The following is a 22,119-nucleotide window of genomic DNA, read 5'->3' on the forward strand; positions in this document are numbered from 1 at the left end:
TAAATGTAAGACCAGAAATCATAAGACTCCTAGAAGAGAATATAGGCAGAACACTCTTTGACATAAATTGTAGCAGTATTTTCTTTGGATCTGTCTCTTAAGGCAAAAATAAAGAAAAGAGACCTAATTAAACTTAAAACATTTTGCACAGCAAAGGAAATACTCAACAAAATGAAAGGACAATCTATGGAATAGTAGAAAGTGTTTGCAAATGATATGACCAACAAGGGGTTAATATTTGAAACATATAAACAGTTCATACAACTCAGTTTTTAAAAAAGGCCTCAGTAAAAATGGGCGGAAGATCTGAATAGATATTTGGCCAAAGATATATACAGATGGCCAATAGGCACAGAAAACGATGCTCTACATTGCCAATCACCAGAGAAATGCAAATAAGTACAATGAGATATCACTTCACACCTGTCAAAATGTCTATCATCAAAAAGTCTACAAACAACAAATGGTGAAGATGGAAAGGGAACTCCAGTACACTACTGATGGGAAAGGAAGTTGGTGCAGCCATGGTGGAAAACAATATGGTGGTTCTTCAAACACCAAAAAATAGAACTCCCATTTGATATGATCCAGCAATTCCGCTCCTGGATACACATCTGAAGAAAATTTGAATTAAAACATTAATTCAAAAAGGTCCATGCACTCCAAAGTTCAGAGCAGTATAATTTACAATAGCTAATATAAGAAATCAACCTACATGTCCATCAACTGATGTGTGGATAAAGAAGATGTGGTATATATAGATATACAATGAAATATTACTAAGCCGTAAAAAATAATTAAATTCTGCCTTTCACAACAATGTGGATGGATCTAGTGGGAATTATGCTTAGTGAAATAAGTCAGACTGGGAAAGACAAATACTCTATGTTATCACTTACATGTGGAATCTAATAAAAAAAAATGTCTGCATATTAAAAAGAAACAGACTCACAGATACAGAGAACAAAGTAGAGGTTACCAGTGGGAAGAGGAAAGGGGGAAGGTGGCAAGATAGGGGTGTGGAATTAAGAAATACAAACTCTCATATATAAAATAAATAACCAACAAGGACATATTATACAGCACAGGGAAATAGAGCCATTATTTTGTAATAACTTTAAATGAAGTACAGTCTATAAAAAACTGAATCACTGTGTTATATATCTGAAACCTATATAATACTGTAAATCAACGACATGGTGGCAGTGGCGGTGGTGGTGGCGCTCTGTCATGTCTGACTCTTTGTGACCCTATGGACTGTAGCCTGCCGGGCTCCTCTGTCCATGGCACTTTCCAGGCAATACTGGAGAGGGTTGCCATTTCCTACTTCAGGGGGTCCTCCCAAACCAGGAATTGAACCCAAGTGTCTTGCATCTCCAACACTAGCAGGCAGATTCTTTACCACTGTACCACCTAGGGAGCCCATACATCAATTTAAAATAACAGAAAAGAAAGGAAATTGCCAGCTCTGTAGAATGTCATGTCACTGATCATGGTCCTGAAACATCACGTGCTATGAGAACATAGCTTTTTCTCTTAATCCTGGGTTCAGAAATGGCTCCTCTTCAACGTCTCCTGGACTTCTGAACCAAGTGATGAAGGATGTATGGTGGGAATAGCAGCAGTGGATTGGGGTCAGGGGAAAGGGAATAGGTGAAATGGAGAGGAGCGGGCAGAAGTTGTTGGAGGGTAATAACCACTAAGAGTGCTGGGGAAGGGATTTGTTTTGATGTTATTTCCATATATTCAAAGCAACCAAAACAAACAAAAAATAATCCACAGGCAACTATGTAGTTGTCATCATTCACTTTTACCAATCCTATCATGTTTCTAACTGTTGCAATTTTATTTTTGCTCTGGGAAAGTATATGTATGTTGTTTGTTGCTGTTAGTCATTCAGTTGTGTCCAACTCTTTGCGACCCCATGGACTGTAGCCTACCAGGCTCCTCTGTCCATGGGATTTTCCAGGGAGAATACTGGAGTGGGTTGTCATTTCCTTCTCCAGGGAATCTTTCTGACTCAGGGATCCAGACCATGTTTCCTGCATTGCAGGTGGATTCTTTACCACCGAGCCACCAGGGAAGCCCATATGTACGTTAGGAGAGTGAATCTGACTACCTTTTACACCTCTCATAATCTTCCTAATGTTATATTTTTGGCTAGAAGAGACTGTTCAAAGATTATGAGTCATAACATCCAACTTCTAACCAGGTCCATCATATGCTGTGCATAATTTTGAAGATAGCACCTCCTCTCTAGGGTTCTTGTTTCTTCAGAAGGAACTGATGTTTATGATTCCTGCCATGTGCTAGAAACTGAGCCAGATATTGAGGATACAAAACAGAAAGACATTCTCTGCTCCCAAGGTACTCAAAATGTGAGTGGGGAGATAGACACACAAACCAATAATTTCCGAATGGCTTGACCTGCTGCTCTCCCTTCCTTATTATGAAGATCTGTCAAAGGTACCATGCTGACATGAAAGCATGAAGGAAAGGGGACCTAATTCAAGTTAAGGAGGCAGGGGATGGCCCACTTATTCAACTTTGCTAGAAAATGCAAAGAGTATGGAAGAGAAAATGCTATTGCATAGACAGTCTATTCTGAATGGCTCAGTGTACTGAAGAGCCTTGGTGTATTCTTTCAGTAATGCAAAGCCACAGTATGATTGAGAGGAGGGCATGACTTGAGCAGTTTGGGGGTTTGGAAAGATGCTGACTTATGAGGGATGGTTTCCAATGACTGCAGTTGTAGAACCAAGGAGAGTAGCATGGAAGCTCTTGCCCGATTATAGCACAAAGCTGAGTCATCACCTAGGAACACCAGAGACCTGTATGATGGAATATTCTGGGCACCCATAAGAAGCCAGATAGCAAAACTACCAGCCTAAGTTGGGAGGAGATAGGGGAAACCACATATCCTATACTATAGTTAGTGCTCTCACCTCCAGAGGCTCTGGGTGCTTTGGCCATGGATATGAGGTGGACAAAAGACCATGTCCAAACACTCCTAACTTATATGGGTACAGGGGAAGAAGAAGCGTGATTTTGACAGGCATTCAACAGTCTGGTCACCCTTGGTACCATGTATGGAATGACAAGGGAAAGTACAGGAGAAATCTGAGCAGCCAGACATGGGTCCTCTTCATATCTCCACGTGGAAAAAGGTGTGTGTGGGGGCAGTGGGGTGGCTGTTGACATTCTACCTCAAAAACATACATACAGTATCATTCAGCCATAAAAAAGTAATGAAATACTGATATATGCTACAACATGAACGAATCTCAAAAACACACAGAAGGTCACCTGTAGTATGATTTCATTTATATGAAATATCCAGACTAGGTAAATTCATCAAGAAAGCAGAAGTAGAAAGTAGATTAGTATCAGCCAGGGGCTAGAGGGGAGGAGGAAATAGAGAGTAACTTCTTGGTGGGTACAGGGCTTCCTTTGTAATAATTAAAATGTTTTGGAACTAGGTGTAAGTGGTGGTTGCACAACATTGTGTATGTACCAAATGCCACTGAATTATTCACTCTAAAGTGGTTAATATTATGTTATGTGAATTTCACATCCATTAAACACACACACACGCTGCAGCATCATGAGACTCAGAAGAGATATTGTACTATGATGCAGAACTGGGTTTGAATTTTAGTTCTGCCAGTTTCTAGTAGGTCCAGCTGCGAGAGCACAGGCTGGTCACTGAATCCCTAAGGTGCTCAGCCCTGGATCTGAGTAGTGACCTGCCTCATATGGCAGCAGTGAGGAGTCACAGAAACAGCGCATGTAAAATCCACTTCACTGTGACACATGACAAGCTTTAAATAATTCCTCATGATTAATGTCTGTGCTTCTCACATACACAATTCCAAATTTATTCAACTAATTTTATTTTAACTCTCAAGTATCTTTTATGCTATATCTTATTTAGTTGAGGGTAAACTTTCTTTGCTTTGGAATGAGTTTTGCCAAGAACAAAGATTTTCACATAGCAGAGACCCTGGTCATAATTAAAAAGATCTACAGTGGTACAAGTTACCCAGTTCAGGTTCACAGCAAATATCACTAAGCGATCATGATCCTCTATCCTGGATGTAGCCTCTGAATCCTTCTAACACAGCATTCTAAAAAGGTGATCTGGTGGTTAGTGCTGGGATGCAGGATGACACCAACTGGTCATCTCTTTCTATTGTAAGTTGTTCCTCTCAGAGAAGCACATGTGACTATGAAATCTTAGAGCAAAAAGTATATTTGGTTCTTGAAGTTCTCAATAAAGGCCAGCAAATCATTGACAAGTACAAAAACATCCCTCTTTTACTATTGGTCAATAGGCTTGGGAAGAGGAATTTAACACAAACCCTTAACATTTGAGACATTTTTTTTTAAAAAAGGAAAGGGAAAAAAGGGAGGAAGGAAAGTAAAGGAAGAAAATACACTATGACTCTGTGGTGTAATACTAATACTTGAGGTTGTGCTGAGGTTGTGGGTACTAAAGGATTTTACACTATCCTCACTGGTAGATGGGTAGACATTGCTATCCTCATCCACAACTTAGGAAGCAGAGGCCTGGAGAGAACAAATGACTTGAAGACATTGAACCACAAAGCCAAGCTTCCCTGGTGGCTCAGATGGTAAAGAATCTGCCTGCAATGCAGGAGACCCGGGTTCCATCCCTGGGTCAGAAAGACACCCTGGAGAAGGGCATAGCAACCCACTCCAGTATTCTTGCCTGGAGAATTCCATGGACAGAGGAGCCTGGTGGGCTACAGTCCGTGGGGTCACAAAGAGTTGGACACGACTGAGTGACTAACACTTTCACTTGACTTTCAACCACCAAGTCATGGGCTATATTGGTTTCCTAGGGCTGCTGTAACAAAGTACCACAAACTGATATTTATTCTCTCACAGTTCTGGAGCCTAGAAGTCTGAGATCAAGATTTAAGATAGGTAGAGCCATGCTGCCTCTGAAGGTGCTAGAGAAGGATCTACTCAAGCCTCTTTTGTAGCTGACGGTGGTTCCTTGCCTTGTGGCAGCATAGCTCCAATCTTCACATGGCATTTTCTCTGGCTGTGTCTGAATTCAAATTCCCCCTTTTAAAGGTCACTCTTTGTGACCCATGGACTGTAGCCTGCCAGGCTCTTCTGTCCATGGAATTCTCCAGGCAAGAATACTGGAGTGGGTTGCCATGCCCTCCTCCAGGGGATCTTCCCGACCCTGGGATGGAACCCAGTTCTCCCACATTTCAGGCAGATTCTTTACCATCTGAGCCACCAGGGAATTTCACTAGTTACACCAAATTAGGCATCCACCCTACTATAATATGATTTCATCTCAACTAATTACAGGTACAATGTCCCTATTTCCAAATAAGGTCACATTCTGAGATATGGAGAGTTGGGACTTCAACATATAAAATTTTAGGAGCACCATTCAACCCATATCACGGGATGATCAAGGCCACGTTTACTGCACCTGTGTGAGGAAGACTGCCTGAGTCTAAGAGTTTAAGTTTTGGGCCTCCACTGAAAGCAAGAATTCTCACTATTCACTAAAATATCAGTTCAGTTCAGTTTAGTCGCTCAGTTGTGTCTGACTCCTTGTGACTCCATGAATTGCAGCATGCCAGGGGTCCCTGGTCCATCACCAACTCCCAGAGTTCACTCAAACTCATGTCCATCAAGTCGGTGATGCCATCCAGCCATCTCATCCTCTGTCGTCCCCTTTTCCTCCTGCCCCCAAGCCCTCCCAGCATCAGAGTCTTTTCCAATGAGTCAACTCTTCGCGTGAGGTGGCCAAAGTACTGGAGTTTCAGCTTTAGCATCAGTCCTTCCAAAGAACACCCAAGACTGATCTCCTTTAGAATGGACTGGTTGGATCTCCTTGCAGTCCAAGGGACTCTCAAGAGTCTTCTCCAACACCATAGTTCAAAAGCATCAATTCTTTAGCGCTCAGCTTTCTTCACAGTCCAATTCTCACATCCATACATGACCACTAGAAAAACCATAGCCTTGATTAGACAGACCTTTGTTGGCAAAGTAATGTCTCTGCTTTTGAATATGCTATCTAGGTTGGTCATAACTTTCCTTCCAAGGAGTAAGCATCTTTTAATTTCATGACTGCAATCACCATCTGCAGTGATTTTGGAGCCCCCAAAAATAAAGTCTGACACTGTTTCCACTGTTTCCCCATCTATTTCCCATGAAGTGATGGGACCAGATGCCATGATCTTAGTTTTCTGAATGTTGAGTTTTAAGCCAACTTCTTCATTCTCCACTTTCACTTTCATCAAGAGGCTTTTTAGTTCCTCTTCACTTTCTGCCACAAGGGTGGTATCATCTGTATATCTGAGGTTATTGATATTTCTCCCGGCAATCTTGATTCCACCTTGTGCTTCTTCCAGCCCAGTGTTTCTCATGATGTACTCAGCATAGAAGTTAAATAAGAAGGGTGACAATATACAGCCTTGACATACTCCTTTCCATATTTGGAACCAGTCTGTTGTTCCATGTCCAGTTCTAACTGTTGCTTCCTAACCTGCATATAGGTTTCTCAAGAGGCAGGTCAGGTGGTCTGGTATTCCCATCTCTTTCAGAATTTTCCACAGTTTATTGTGATCCACACAGTCAAAGGCTTTGGCATAGTCAATAAAGCAGAAATAGATGTTTTTCTGGAACTCTCTGGCTTTTTCCATGATCCAGCGGATGTTGGCAATTTGATCTCTGGTTCCTCTGCCTTTTCTAAAACCAGCTTGAACATCTGGAAGTTCAGGTTCAGGTATTGCTGGAGCCTGGCTTGGAGAATTTTGAGCATTACTTTACTAGCGTGTGAGATGAGTGTAATTGTGCAGTAGTTTGAGCATTCTTTGGCATTGCTTTCTTTAGGATTGGAATGAAAACTGACCTTTTCCAGTCCTGTGGCCACTGCCGAGTTTTCCAAATTTGCTGGCATATTGAGAGTAGCACTTTCACAGCATCATCTTTCAGGATTTGAAATAGCTCAACTGGAATTCCATCACTAAAATATAGAACACTTTAAATAAAATTCTTCTTTCCAAAAGCCAATCAATAGTCCTTCACATAAAAAATCAATTATGGGATATTTCCCCCCACTCATTAACCTAGTATGATAGCTGTATCACACACTTGATCAAGTTTCAAATAAAAATACTGAGGGGTCACCAGAAGTCACACACATACCTAGAAGGAGATGAAAGATCAAAAGTATCTATGATGACTTACCGTTTTTAAAATCACTGTTATAAATTTTGAATCCACTTAAAAACAAACAACAACAAAAACCAGCCCTTTCTTCATCACCCTCAAAGGGTGATATCTGCTATTTTTAACCCTGCCAGAAATTATCAGTAGGCTGGAAGAATGTAGTACTACGACATGAGCCTTCATTTCCATTTCTAATTAAAACACTTACTGATCCCAACCCAGATGTGTTTTTTTCACTATAGCCAGTGGAAACTTCACAATGGAAACTATAGTGTCCTCAGAATGGAGGAGCAAGCAGGCAAGAATCTGGGGCTTAGCATCAAACTGGAAGACCATCACAGCCCTTGGGAGAAGACCCAGGAAGGGTATCAACCAGGCCACTCCATTTTCCCATCTTATCCTTACAATCTCATCTCTCCCAGCCCACAGGTCAGCCTTGGTGGGGGTCACGATTGGCTTTCCTCAACATCCACCACCTGGATCTACTTCCTGACTCTCTCATCTGTTGGCATCATTGTTGTTGTGAGTTACAAAATTCATTGTGACCACTTACATTTGCTGAACTTTCAGTCTGTACCTCACTTCTTTCAACACTCCATAAAGAACCTAATTGTGGATTACTACCTGTCTACATGCTCTTCACGAGCCATAAGGATAGCACCTTGGTACCAACATGAGCCTGTGGCTGCCCTGTTCAAGGACTGCATTTCTTATCTTCCTTTGTAGCTATATGTGGCTACATGATAAATTGCAGTTAACAATATATCATATGGATTTGCCAGAAAGTCTTCTTCAAGAAAGGAAACTTTCATTTTTATCTCCTTCCATCTGCCCATAAATGTTGGAGCTACAGCAGCTATCTTGGTCCATGAGGGAATGGAAACAACACTTACTGGGCAGCACGAGGGCAGGAGTCTGGGTGGGTGCCACGTGCCCTGCCAGACCAGCAGTACATGCAAGTTTTAACACCCAGCTTACTTTATGTGAAAAGAAATAAAAATCTACCTTATTTAAGCCACTGTTATTTGGGATTTTCTTTCACAGCAGTCTTAATCTCAAGTGGTTAAGTGCTAACTAGAACTCCCATTTTACAGATAAAGAAACTGAGGCTCAGAGAGGTTAAGTAACCTGTTCAAGGTGAAAATTCTCAGTGGCAATGCTAGACTACAACCTGATTTCAGACGCTAAGCTCTTAATCTCTCCAACATATATTCTCTAAAAGACCCTTCCCCATGCTAAAAATAGTGGCATCCTGTTTAACTCTTCCCTGTCTGTAGCATTTGTCTCCTCCCATGGCTTCCCTGATAGCTCAGTTGGTAAAGAATCTGCCTGCGATGCAGGAGACCCTGGTTTGATTCCTGGGTTGGGAAGATCTGCTGGAGATGGGATAGGCTACCCACTCCAGTATTCTTGGGCTTCCCTTGTGGCTCAGCTGGTAAAGGATCTGCCTGCAATGCAGGAGACCTGGCTTCGATCCCTGGGTTGGGAAGATCCCCTGAAGAAGGGAAAGTCTACCCATTCCAGTATTCAGTCCTGGAGAATTCCAAGGACTGTATAGTTCATGGGGTGGCAAAGAGTCAGACATGACTGAGCAACTTTCACTTCACTTCACAGACAGGTGCCATGCACTGTGGGTTCTGCCTTCCAGGGTCCTGGCAACTATTTCCTGTCCCACTGCTCCCTACTTATGTAGAAACACATGGCCGGCTGCAGCGGAGACAGAAGTGCTCAGCCTGTACGAGGTATGCCCTGGGATGTGGGGGGAGCTAAGGTTGTCTGCGCTTCAAGCACTGTGACTCCTGCTAGGGCTGGTTCCCCCAGGCTGAGCTTGAAGGGGCTGCACCCTTGAGAAGGGAGCTGAGGAGTGTGTGTGTGTGTGTGCGTCCTGAGCTGTGGAAGTCGGCAAGCTGAAGTCTAAATAAACAGAAATTGGACAACAGATTCCAGAGGTGTCAAAAATGAGGTCATTGACACTCTCTTTTTTCCTAAACTAGAGGTTTCACACATATATTACTGAACCTACTAGTACAGAGGCAAAGAAACAAAAAGAAAAATAATATCCCTCCCCGCTTCTCACAAATGCCCAACTCTCCAGAGAGTGGTGATGTCTTCATCTTGATGTGGTAAGAAGTATATGCAAGTGCATACAGACCCAGCTTGGTTCTTCTCCACTGTCTCCTCTTAGAGTTGTACCTGATTTTAAGACTAGTTTTCCTATTAGAATCCACTGGGGGATTGGACAGTTCTGCTTTTGTTTCTTGGCCAGGAATTACTTGATCCTGAAAGTCTTGTGAGAAGAACAGAATCAACCACACATCCCACGATGGCAGGGAAAAGGAAGGAGCCAGTGACACTTTCAAAAGTCAGTTTCAGAACGGTGATATGGCCAATTACGAAACATAAAAATAATAGCCACTGTTGGCTGGGCACAAATGCACATGAAGCAAGTCTTCTTGGGGTTGAAATTCCAGCTCTACTCCTTAACAGCTGTGGTCTTGGGACATGGCCTCTTTTGACCTCACTTTCTATTAAATAGGGATAATATTAGAACTACTTTACAGAACTGTGAGGATTAAGCAAAGTATATGACATGTAGGTCATATCTGAATGGTCTAGTGGTTTTCCCTACTTTCTTCAATTTAAGTCTGAATCAAATCCCTTATGATTATATAGTGGAAGTGACAAATAGATTCAAGGAATTAGATCTGATAGAGTGCCTGAAGAACTATGGACGGAAGTTCCTGACATTGTACAGAAGGCAGTGATCAAGACCATCCCCATGGAAAAGAAATGCAAAAAAGCAAAATGGTTGTCTGAGGAGGCCTTACACATAGCTGTGAATAGGAGAGAAGCAAAAGGCAAAGGAGAAAAGGAAAGATATACCCATTTGAATGCAGAGTTCCAAAGAATAGCAAGGAGAGATAAGGTTTCCTCAGCGATCAATGTAAAGAAATAGAGGAAAACAATAGAATGGGAAAGTCTAGAGATCTCTTCAAGGAACTTAGAGATACCAAGGGAACATTTCATGCAAAGATGGGCACAATAAAGGACAGAAAAGGTATGGACCTAACAGAAGCAGAAGATATTAAGAAGAGGTGGCAAGAATACATAGAAGAACTATACAAAAAAGATCTTCATGACCCAGATAAGCACGATAGTGTGATCACAACCTAGAGCCAGACATCCTGGAATGTGAAATCAAGTGGGCCTTGGAAAGCATCAGTACGAACAAAGCTAGTGGAGGTGATGGAATTCCAGTTGACCTATTTCAAATCCTAAAAGATGATGCTGTGAAAGTGTTGCACTCAATATGCCAGCAAATTTGGAAAAGTCAGTAGTGGCCATAGACTGGAAAAGGTCAGTTTTCATTCCAATCCCAAAGAAAGGTAATGCAAAAGAATACTCAAACTACTGCACAATTGCACTCATCTTACACATTAGCAAAGTAATGCTCAAAATTCTCCAAGCCAGGCTTCAACAGTACATGAACCGTGAACTTCCAGATGTTCAAGCTGGATTTAGGAACCAGAGATCAAATTACCACCATCCGTTAGATCATCGAAAAAGCAAGAGAGTTCCAGAAAAATATCTACTTCTGTTTTATTGACTATGCCAAAGCCTTTGATTGTGTGGGCCACAACAAATTCTGGAAAATTCTGAAAGAGATGGGAATACCAGACCACCTGACCTGCCTCTTGAGAAATCTGTATACAGGTCAGGAAGCAACAGTTAGAACTGGACATAGAACAACAGACTGGTTCCAAATAGAGAAAGAAGTATGTCAAGGCTGTATATTGTCATCCTGCTTATTTAACGAATATACAGAGTACGTCATGAGAAACGCCAGGCTGGATGAAGCACAAGCTGGAATCAAGATTGCTGGGAGAAATATCAATAACCTCAGATATGCAGATGACATCACCCTTATGGCAGAAAATGAAGAACTAAAAATTCTCTTGATGAAAGTGAAAGAGGAGAATGAAAAAGTTGGCTTAAAGCTCAAAGTTCAGAAAACTAAGATCTAGCATCTGGTCCCATCACTTCTTGGCAAATAGATGGGGAAACAGTGGAAATAGTGAGAGACTTTATTTTTGGGGGCTCCAGAATCACTGCAGATGGTGACTGCAGCCATGAAATTAAAAGATGCTTGCTCCTTGGAAGAAAAGTTATGACCAACCCAGACAGCATATTAAAAAGCAGAGACATTATTTTACCAACAAAGGTCTGCTTAGTCAAAGCTATTGTTTTTCCAGTAGTTATGTATGGATGTGAGAGTTGGACTATAAAGAAAGCTGAGCACCGTGAACAAATGATGCTTTTGAACTGTGGTGTTGGAGAAGACTCTTGAGAGTCCCTTGCACTGCAAGGAGATCTAACCAGTCCATTCTAAAGGAAATCAGTCCTGAATATTCAGTGGAAGAACTGATGCTGAAGCTGAAACTCCAATACTTTGGCCACCTGAAGCATAGAACTGACTCATTGGAAAAGACCCTGATGGTGGGAAAGACTGAAGACAGGAGAGAAGGGGACGAGAGAGGATGCAATGGCTAGATGGCGTCACCAACTCAATGGACATGAGTTTGAATAAACTCTGGGAGTTGGCAATGGGAGGCCTGGTGTGCTGCAGTCCATGGGGTTGCAAAGAGTCAGACACGACTGATTGACTGCACTGAGTGAACTGATGATGTGTAGGGAACAGAGCCTGGCATGAGTAAGAGCTATATATGTTAGTTATTATTATAATTATCTTCCAGGTTCTACATATACATTATATAATGTCACCCTTACAGTAACCTTCTGAGACAGGTATTCTCAGCCCCAATTTGACAACTGAATACCAAGGATCAGAGAGGTTAAATACTTTCCCCAGGGTTACAGAGCTATTAAGTGACACTGCTGGATAGCACACACTGCTCTCCCATGGCTGCCTTGTCTTGATGATGAGCCCAGCTGCACTTGGGGAAGGGCTGAGAATGAAAGGACATGGACAGATGTGTGAGCCATGCCACCATCTCTCCACCCCTAGCCCATGCACACAGCTCACTGCCGACTATCACTTGTCTATTTCAACTGCAGATTCTTTTTGATGTACGTTATGAAACTCAAGCATGTGTTTTCTTTTTTTGAATAAATGGTATAGATGGTAAATTCAGACTAACCTTATCTAAAAGTCATCTAACAAAAAAAAATCTACAAACAATAAATGCTGGAGACAGCGTGGACAAAAGGGAATCCTCTTACACTGTTGGTGGGAATGTAAATTAGTATAATCACTATGGAGAACAGTATGGAGTTTCCTTAAGAAACTAAAAATATTGCTGGATCAATCCCACACCTGGACATATATCTGAAGAAAGCCATAATTTGAAAGGATGCATGTACCTGGATGTTCACTGTGGCACTATTTACAATAGCCAGGACATGGAAACAACCTAAATATCCATCAGCAGGGGAACGGATAAAAGAGATGTAGTGTGTGTGTGTGTGTGTGTGTGTGTGTGTCTATAGACACACACACACACATACTCAGCCACAAAAAGGAATGAAATAATGCCATTTGCAGCAACACGTGTGGACCTAGAGATTGTCACATAGAGTGAAGTAAGTCAGAAAGAGAAAGACAAATATTGCATAGTATCGCTTACATGTGGATCTAGAAAAATAGTGCAGATGAACTTATTCGCAAAGCAGAAATAGAGTCACAGATGTAGAAAACAAACTTATGGTTACCAAGAGAGAAGGTAAGGGGTGGGATGGATTCGGAGACTGAAATGGATACATATACACTACCTTACATAAAATGGACAATGGATGAGAACATACTGCCTAGCACGGGGACCTCTCCTCAGTGCTCTGTGGGGACCTAAATGGGAAGGGAATCTAAGACAGAGTGTATGTACTCTTTCATATATATATATATATATATATATATATATATATATAAAAACTGAATCACTGGCATGAGTAAGAGCTATATATGATATATATATAAAACTGAATCACTTTGGTGTACAGCAGAAACTAACACAACATTACAAAGAAACTATACTCCAAAAAAATTAATAAAAAAATTAAAAGTCACTTAACATAATATGCTACAAGCACTAATATGAAATCTATGACATATGCTACAGACTTGGTCTCTTACAAGTTCCAAGTGCATTTGTTGGGAAATAAACAGAATATTCTGACAAGAGTCTGGGGCACCTACTTTACCATGCCATTTGCTTATTTTGGATTAGGCTGAACTCCTCATTGCCACAGTTCTCAGGACAACAGTATATTTCAGGCATGTGCAGATATTACACTGTGTTTCAAACTTCAAGTCACACTAAGGTTTGTACCATGAGAAAAGCAGATTTTATCAGCTGAGTTTACAGGTGGAGTATAAGTGAGATTGAATCGGGCCCTTGGTGTTTTTAGATGATCTATTAGGTAATCAAAATTAGATGCTCTTCAGGGAGATATAACCTTGAAACACACAGCTTTATTCTTCTCATGAAGGGGAAAAAAAAATCTCAGTTTTTCAAAATGAGAAAGAAGTTGGGTTGCATTTATAAATATATTGATCAATATGTTTAGAGAGGACAGGAGAATTGGGAGTTTTTTAAATTAGAATTTTTTTAACTTCTCCATCAGTTTTTATTAATTCACTAATTCCCTATAGCTCAAGAGATGCTAATTAATTCAAGAAACCATAATGCTAATCATTGGCTAAATAAATCTAAAATGGAAAGAGTCTGTCACCAGAGATACCACTGCTCATTTTAATTAGAATTACCAATTCGTGAAGTAATATAAATAAAGGTTATTGTATCCTTCTACTCAGGCGATATTAACCCTGTGCATAGCCACCTGAGAATCCATCAGGACTTAAAAAGCCAAGAATATTTGTGGAACCTTATCAGTCTCTGAGTTAGGATATTTATCATTCCAAGAGTGCTGTTCACTGATACTATAAAGCCATGTGGAATTAAGCTGCCTTGAAATGCAAAATGGAGAATGGCGAAGGGCTGAGAATTGTTGCCTTGGAGGGAGTACAATTGATGTCAAGAAATTAACCATTCCAAAATGATTACCTTTACAAACATTCAGGCCTAGAGAAAAGCAGATGTTCCAGGTCTGAGTTTCAATTTTTAAGGAATAAATTTATGTAAATGCCCATTTGTTTTAGTAGTTTTGTAGCTCAGAGTGATCTCACCTTGTTAACATTCAGTGCAACTGTTTATAGCCATCTGAATGTCATTTGCAGGGATAGGAAAGGTTGCCTCAGCATTTCATAACTACATGGCAGGCATGACCACGATGCTCACTCCGGGAAACCACCTGCACGCTTAGCTACTCAAGCCAGCCAGCCCTGGAAAGAGGTGTGTGCGTGGGCAATCATGTGGTTCAAGTCATCAATGAGCCTGAAGCTGAATAGTCATAGTACTCTTGGCGGATTTGCCCTTGACTAAGAGAAATCCATCTTTATTGTCTCACTAATCGGCTCAAAAGACATTGATGATGAAGTCCTAAATCTAATTTCTAATAAAACCCCAAAAGTTTCAGAGGCAAATGAAAAAGCACAGCTCACAGATACCTTTTGACCAAAGGTTGGTAAAGAATTTTTGTAGATTAGTCCAAAGACCTGATATTGGTTTGAACTAAAAAGAGAAGTGACGTCCTTCAGAACCAAAGAGAACCTGGTAAAGGAAAATTATTATCATCTTATCAAAAGGCTACTTCTGAATGGAGCTTCCAGACAAAATAGAAATCTGTCTGGGACTTCAACCAGATAACCTTGTTATGCAAATAGCTTTAGCCAAAGGGTAAAGGGCTGATAATGAAATCGCTACAAAGCCAGCTGCACATTACAAAAGTGACAAAAAACATCAGGCAGGGTCCTAGCATCTGGATAAAAAGCAGTGCAGAATTCATGTGAGCATCATGTTTAATTTATCATAACTAAGCTGTCAGGAGTCACGCTTTGGCAAATGCTTAGCTAACACACGTAAATGAGTCAATTATCACTAACGACCAAAGGTTCAAAACCAAACAGGCTGATGTTTCTTTTTTTTTAACCCTCAAAATAGGTTTACTAATAGGATTTCAGAATTTAAAATCTCTTCTGCTGTCTCCAAATTAAGAAGAATGCTGGAAACATATCTAAAAACACTAAGCTACTTCCTGACACTTATAGCCTGCCTCTGCTCCCACCCCAGCACTTATTGCACTTGCTCTCGCTCTCGCTCTCTCTCTCTCTCTCTCTCTCACACACACACACACACACACACACACACACACACACACAGAGTCCCCTGTCTACATAGCTGTGATCACTGGGCTGCAGCCTGACCAATTCCTTCAGATCCCTGCAGCAACAATGAGAAGCCATGAGGTCCTTTGATGAATGGTGACCATCATGGACCAAGAAAGACTTAAATTATTGAATTGACGCTGATATGGCTCAGCAGTTACATGAGAACCAGGTATTAAAGATTTTAAAACTTAAATTTTTCTAGTCCTATTTATTCTTTAGAAAGAACTAGTTTAGTTTACTTTAAATCAAGGCACCGTGGCTCCATCCACAATGGAAGTTGAAGAAATTATCTAGATAATTCAGGCTAAAAAAATTTACCAGATAACCCTCTTCCCACCTCAGTTTCAGCAATAACGAAAAGTTTATGATCTGAAGATCTTAATCCTTCATAGTTTTCCCTTTTCCTTCCCAAGATGAGTAAGGTAAGGCTCTCTCTTTAAATAGACATTTCTAACCCAGTGAGTATCTTTGTTTACATTTAATTAGAGATTTGAATAAATAGAATGAAATAGAAAATTAAAATCGCATTTGGTAGGCTGGTTCCTAATAACCAAAGGGTAATACTTTGGAATAGTAAATAGTTTTCTACCTAAAGATATAAAATACAATAATTGTTCCTAATCTTGACAGTAATATTCCTAAAAATTTTGTAAAAGGAAAATTCATGGTTAAAAAAATCTCAGATGTTATGGGGAAAATAGAATTGAGGGACTGAGGTCAGGAAAGAATCTATGAACACCTATAACATATAATATTTTCACTAATAAAACCAGTAAGGACAAGTCATTAAATAAAGATAATACTGATCACATTTTTCCATATCTTAAATTAGTAATAAAGCACACTATCACTTAATTTCTCTTTACCTTCACTGGTTCTTTAGAACCTTTTCAGACTCTCTCTCCTCTGCCATTTCAATAAGATGCTTTTGCTATGTAGCTGACGTATGCATACTAAAGGCACTGTTTACTGTGTTGAGTCCTCCGTTCTAGTACCAACATTTTTCTAAGTCTAAAGCAACTCAGAATGAGCACATATAGAATTCTCAGAGTTGGGGAAAACTTAACCAGATTTAAATGGGAATATAATGGGATCTGCCATAAAGAAAAATCAATAGTAGAGGGGAATTTCTATACTATATTTAATCCTGAAAGCCACAACCCTATCATCAATTACGTACCTTTATTCCCACATCTATCCATTAAATACTGTGCTTACTTTAAGAACACAAACATACTCTTGAAGCCAAAACTTTGGTAAGTCAAGTCACATTTTAGAGGCATGCTGCCATCTATGGGGTCGCACAGAGTTGGACACTACTGAAGTGACTTAGCAGTAGCAGTGTTTGGTATAGGAAAGTGTATTTGTGAGTATGTGATGTGGTTTTCTAGGTCAACAGTTTTGAGAAGGTCAGTCAAGGGCATCTGTGTGAAGCAATGGAATGAAAAGGAAAACTCTGGAGTCAGCTTTTGCCAGCAAAATCATGAGAACCCTAACTCCTGGGTTTCTTTCTCTGGGGTCATCTGAAATGTGTTTCCAGCCACCAGGATGTCTGTAGCTCTCCAGTGCCTTCCACCTCTTCGTTTGGCTTCCAAATATCAGGAAGTGGCTCTTCCTCTGCTCCTCTGAGAGCATCATCCCTTCTGCTATATCTGTTGTTCCTCTCAACACTGCCCACTATCACCACCCTTGACTTGCGGCTGCTTTTGCATTCTACAGTCACTGCAGAAACATCAGAGTGGGGACCAGAGAGGCAAGAAAATGTTCTCCATCCCTGGCCCTGAATTTCATGGTCACATTCCAACACAGCCATCCTTAGAGTTGTGGAATTCTTAGACCTCTTTACCCCTCCTCCCTTCTGAGGATGATAGCAAAAAGCTAGCAGGGATTGACTGGACAAACAATTTCAGGGACTTGAATTATACTGTATTTGAAATGAAAATGAAATACAGGTTCACAGCTCTTTATACAAAACCCTTGGGGCCAAATATGTTTTAGAATTCAGAATTTTATCAAATTGTAGAAAAGTAAATCAGTGCATTTACTGTATGTTATATAATATCCCAGCAGGATCTGGGGCAGCACACTGTAATCAAACACATTAATATATCTGCAGCAATTCACATGAATATTCACACTGAGTAGGACAAATAATGGCTATAAATAGCCTCACTTCAGTTTAGGTTGTGTGTTGCCACCAAATCAGTTCACATAAAGTCAGGGCTTGCAGCTAAATGACTCAAACACAAAAAACTTCTATTTTTCAGAGCTCTTTGGGTTTTGGAATTGTGAACAAGGGATTGTACTGTGCTTAAGTAAGGCGATCAAGAGACCCAGCTTGCTTCCTTGCACTGTCTTTGTGGAAGCTAAGTCTGCACATAGGCATAAGTTAGAGAAATTTGTATTGACCCTTTCCTTCTTCCTATTTATCAGCTATTTTGGTCACATCTTTTCTCCCTCCATTACCCTTGAGCCCCTTGTTTGATACACTAGATGCTGAGGGCACCGCTATAGCTTATAATCACCTTGTCTAGATTCCTGCCCCCCACAGTTCACCAGGCCCCTTTACATAGACCGCTCCAACACTGAGCACCTTCCCCAGATTCAGGACTAGTGTGGTTTCTCCGTCAGGCGACAGCACTCAGTCCCCATCCTATTGGTGCTACTGTTGGTTCTGCTCCTGTCTTCAGTTCAGTTCGGTTCAGTTGCTCAGTCGTGTCCGACTCTTCGCGACCCCATGAATCCCAGCACGCCAGGCCTCCCTGTCCATCACCAACTCCCAGAGTTCACTCAGACTCACGTCCATCGAGTCAGTGATGCCATCCAGCCATCTCATCCTCTGTCGTCCTCTTCTCCTCTTGCCCCCAATCCCTCCCAGCATCAGAGTCTTTTCCAATGAGTCAACTCTTGGCATGAGGTGGCCAAAGTACTGGAGTTTCAGCTTTAGCATCATTCCTTCCAAAGAACACCCAGGGCTGATCTCCTTCAGAATGGACTGGTTGGATCTCCTTGCAGTCCAAGGGACTCTCAAGAGTCTTCTCCAACACCACAGTTCAAAAGCATCAATTCTTCGGCACTCAGCCTTCTTCACAGTCCAACTCTCACATCCATACCTGACCATAGGAAAAACCATAGCCTTAACTAGATGTACCTTTGTTGGTAAAGTAATGTCTCTGCTTTTCAATATGCTATCTAGGTTGGTCATAACCTTTCTTCCCAGGAGTAAGCGTCTTTTAATTTCATGGCTGCAGTCACCATCTGCAGTGATTTTCTAGCCCCAAAAAATAAAGTCTGACACTGTTTCCACTGTTTCTCCATCTATTTCCCATGAAGCGATGGGACCAGATGCCATGATCTTCGTTTTCTGAATGTTGAGCTTTAAGCCAGCTTTTTCACTCTCCTCTTTCACTCTCATCAAGAGGCTTTTTAGTTCCTCTTCACTTTCTGCCATAAGGGTGGTGTCATCTGCATATCTGAGGTTATTGATATTTCTCCTGGCAATCTTGATTCCAGCTTGTGCTTCTTCCAGCCCAGTGTTTCTCATGATGTACTCTGCATATAAGTTAAATAAACAGGGTGACAATACACAGCCTTGATGTACTCCTTTTCCTATTTGGAACCAGTCTGTTGTTCCATGTCCAGTTCTAACTGTTGCTTCCTGACCTGCATATAGGTTTCTCAAGAGGCAGGTCAGGTGGTCTGGTATTCCCGTCCCATGCAATACTGCCTAGTTCCTGGTAACACAGTTCCCACCAGGCACATTATCCATCAATTGGGTTTTCATCTTGTTCTCCACGCTCTGAGCCCTGGCTGGGGCTTCTCACCTGGGTGCCTCAGGCCCAAGATCTCACTTTGCCTCTCAATCATCTTGGAAGCTGGAGCCCTGCTCCTAGACCACAGATCCTAAAGCAAAGCCTAAATTCCAAGCTGCAAAATCTCTGCTGAAGGCTGCCATCTTCTGTCTCCCCTCTGGCTCAAGTGTGAGTGTCAGATGTTTATATGGAGTCCCCTCTCTTATTAAACAAGACACTTTGGCAATATTTTCCCCAGGACAGAGTAGTCAGAAAATGTGACACATATGATCAGGAGGTCTGATTATAACCAAGAGTCAAATGGAATTCCGTATTTTTCAAATCTGCAGAAGCACTGTCTATCATTTACCAGAACAAATTCTGTGCCATGATGCGCTAGAGGCATAACAACATCTAGCACCAAATCAATCCCACAGCTTGGATTCCTCCAATCACTGCCCAAGGTCTTGCTGGATGAACACTTTTTCGTGGAAGAAATACTCACTGTGAAATGAAGTGGTTGAATTCTTCACACCATTTTTCCGGATGAAGTAAAGTAGGTGGAGGATTTCTGAAAAACAAAAACATTTTTCTTACAAAAAAATTGTTTTGTTAAAAGCAAAATATCAACTTATCTTTACTGATATTGTTCTAAATAGCTCTGATAAAATCTAGGCTTATTTATTTCTGGGTAGGAGTCATTTATCAGTGGTAAATTATAAAGTACCAATCCCTATTTGTTTAGTGGCTCATTTCCATTGACTGAAGGCCTACTATGTCACAGCTTTCTGCAGGACCTCTGAAGGTTACACAGATCAGGAATATCCCTCAGGGAGTGGACACTATTGAACGGTGAGGCAAGCACATAGCCACTATAACTGAGAGCTGAGTATTATTGGTGCCATAAGAAAGTTATAAGCCAAGTGCTATGAGCTTGAGAGAAGACTTTTAATTTTACAGGATTTTCAGATTATTATGATCCATTTGAATTAATTACATGATACATTTAAAGTATACTTATAAATTCACTGGTCACATTTTAAAAAATTTTTCCTATATGTCAACCTTGACAATAGGCACCGGAGAAAGCAAAACAGCTAAGACAAGGTTCCAGACCCTGAGAAGTTCCCGGGTAATGAAGAGGACAGACACCTAATGCAACTGGAGTTAGGTGTACACCTAAGTACTGGAGGTCCCAAGAGAACTAGAGAACTACAGAAAGACTCCGGGAACCAGACCACTTCCTGGTGAGAAGGCAGGAAAAGGAAAATGTCAAAACCCTGCATTTGGCTGAATATTTACCCAAAGAGGATCAATTTTAAAACAGAAGTGACATTACCTTTAACTGATAAGAATGTTTTTTTTCTAGCAATAAATGCTGGAGAGTGTGTGGAGAAAAGGGAACCCTCTTACATTCTTGGTGGGAATGCAAACTAATACAGCCACTATGGAGAACAGTGTGGAGATTCCTTAAAAAACTGGAAATAGAACTGCCATATGACCCATCAATCCCACTGTTGGGCATACACACCGAGGAAACCAGAATGGAAAGAGACACGTGTACCCCAATGTTCATCGCAGCACTGTTTACAATAGCCAGGACATGGAGGCAACCTAGATGTCCATCAGCAGACGAATGGATAAGAAAGCTGTGGTACATATACACAATGGAGTATTACTCAGCCATTAAAAAGAATACATGTGAATCAGTTCTAATGAGGTAGATGAAACTGGAGCCTATTATACAGAGTGAAGTAAGCCAGAAAGAAAAGCACCAATACAGTATACTAACGCATATATATGGAATTTAGAAAGATGGTAACGATAACCCTGTATGCAAGATAGCAAAAGAGACACAGATGTATAAAACAGTCTTTTGGACTCTGGGAGAGGGCGAGGGTGGGATGATTTGGGAGAATGGCATTGAAACATGTATAATATCACATGTGAAACGAATCACCAGTCCAGGTTTGATGCATGATACAGGATGCTCGGGGCTGGTGCACTGGGATGACCCAGAGGGATGATATGGGGAGGGAGGTGGAAGGGGGTTCAGGATGGAGAACACGTATACACCCGTGGTGGATTCATGTTGATGTATGGAGAAACCAATACAATATTGTAAAGTAATTAGCCTCCAGTTAAAATAAATAAATTTATATATTTTTTAAAAAGAATGTTTTTTCTAGTGGTAAATGGACATAGGGGCTTATGGGCAAGTCAAGTTCAGAAAATGAAGAAAGTTACAGTTCTGCACACCTGCACTATGACTATAAATCTTAAACCCATTATATACCTTTGTTTTCACATGGGTTCTAATTGCTCCCTAAAGCCATAGTTTGCTCAGCTTCCATCGGCAAAGAAGGGGGAGCAGCATGAATGATCAGAAATAAAAAATGTATCTGATAATGTGATAGTAAGCTGCCTCTCAATACCCTTCCTTTTCTCACCTCTTCTAATACAATTTTTATTCTGATACAATGTTGCCATATATATTTTTCCTGAGTTTTGTGCAGCTAGATATGGCCACGTGGCTGAATTCTGGCCAAATTATATACTACTGAAATTGTTCTATGATATTTCTAGAAAGTCCTCTTTAAAAAGGATAGACATGCTATCTTTTTTCTTCCCCCTTTCTGCTTCTTGGAACATGGATGTTATGACTGTACCATGAGCAGCCATTTTGTATGTGAAATGAAAATGTGAGCTATGAGCTGAGTATGGCAAAGAAGAGGGATTCCCTGGTGGCTCAGACGGTAAAGAGTCTGCTTGCAATGCAGGAGATCCTAGTTCAACCCCTGG

General features: G+C 40.9%; 1 protein-coding gene across 1 annotated transcript in view; it reads right to left on the reverse strand.

The window, feature by feature from the left end:
- The window catches only part of MYO3B (myosin IIIB), a 372,181-nt gene that overhangs the window by 291,016 nt on the left and 59,046 nt on the right, over positions 1 to 22,119 (reverse strand). The window contains exon 2 of the mRNA XM_061435661.1: positions 19,823 to 19,888. The gene's annotated coding sequence lies outside the window, so the exon portion shown is untranslated. The remainder of the gene's footprint in view (positions 1 to 19,822; positions 19,889 to 22,119) is intronic.

Source organism: Bos javanicus, chromosome 2, assembly GCF_032452875.1.
Source record: "Bos javanicus breed banteng chromosome 2, ARS-OSU_banteng_1.0, whole genome shotgun sequence".
Classification (NCBI taxonomy): domain Eukaryota; kingdom Metazoa; phylum Chordata; class Mammalia; order Artiodactyla; family Bovidae; genus Bos; species Bos javanicus.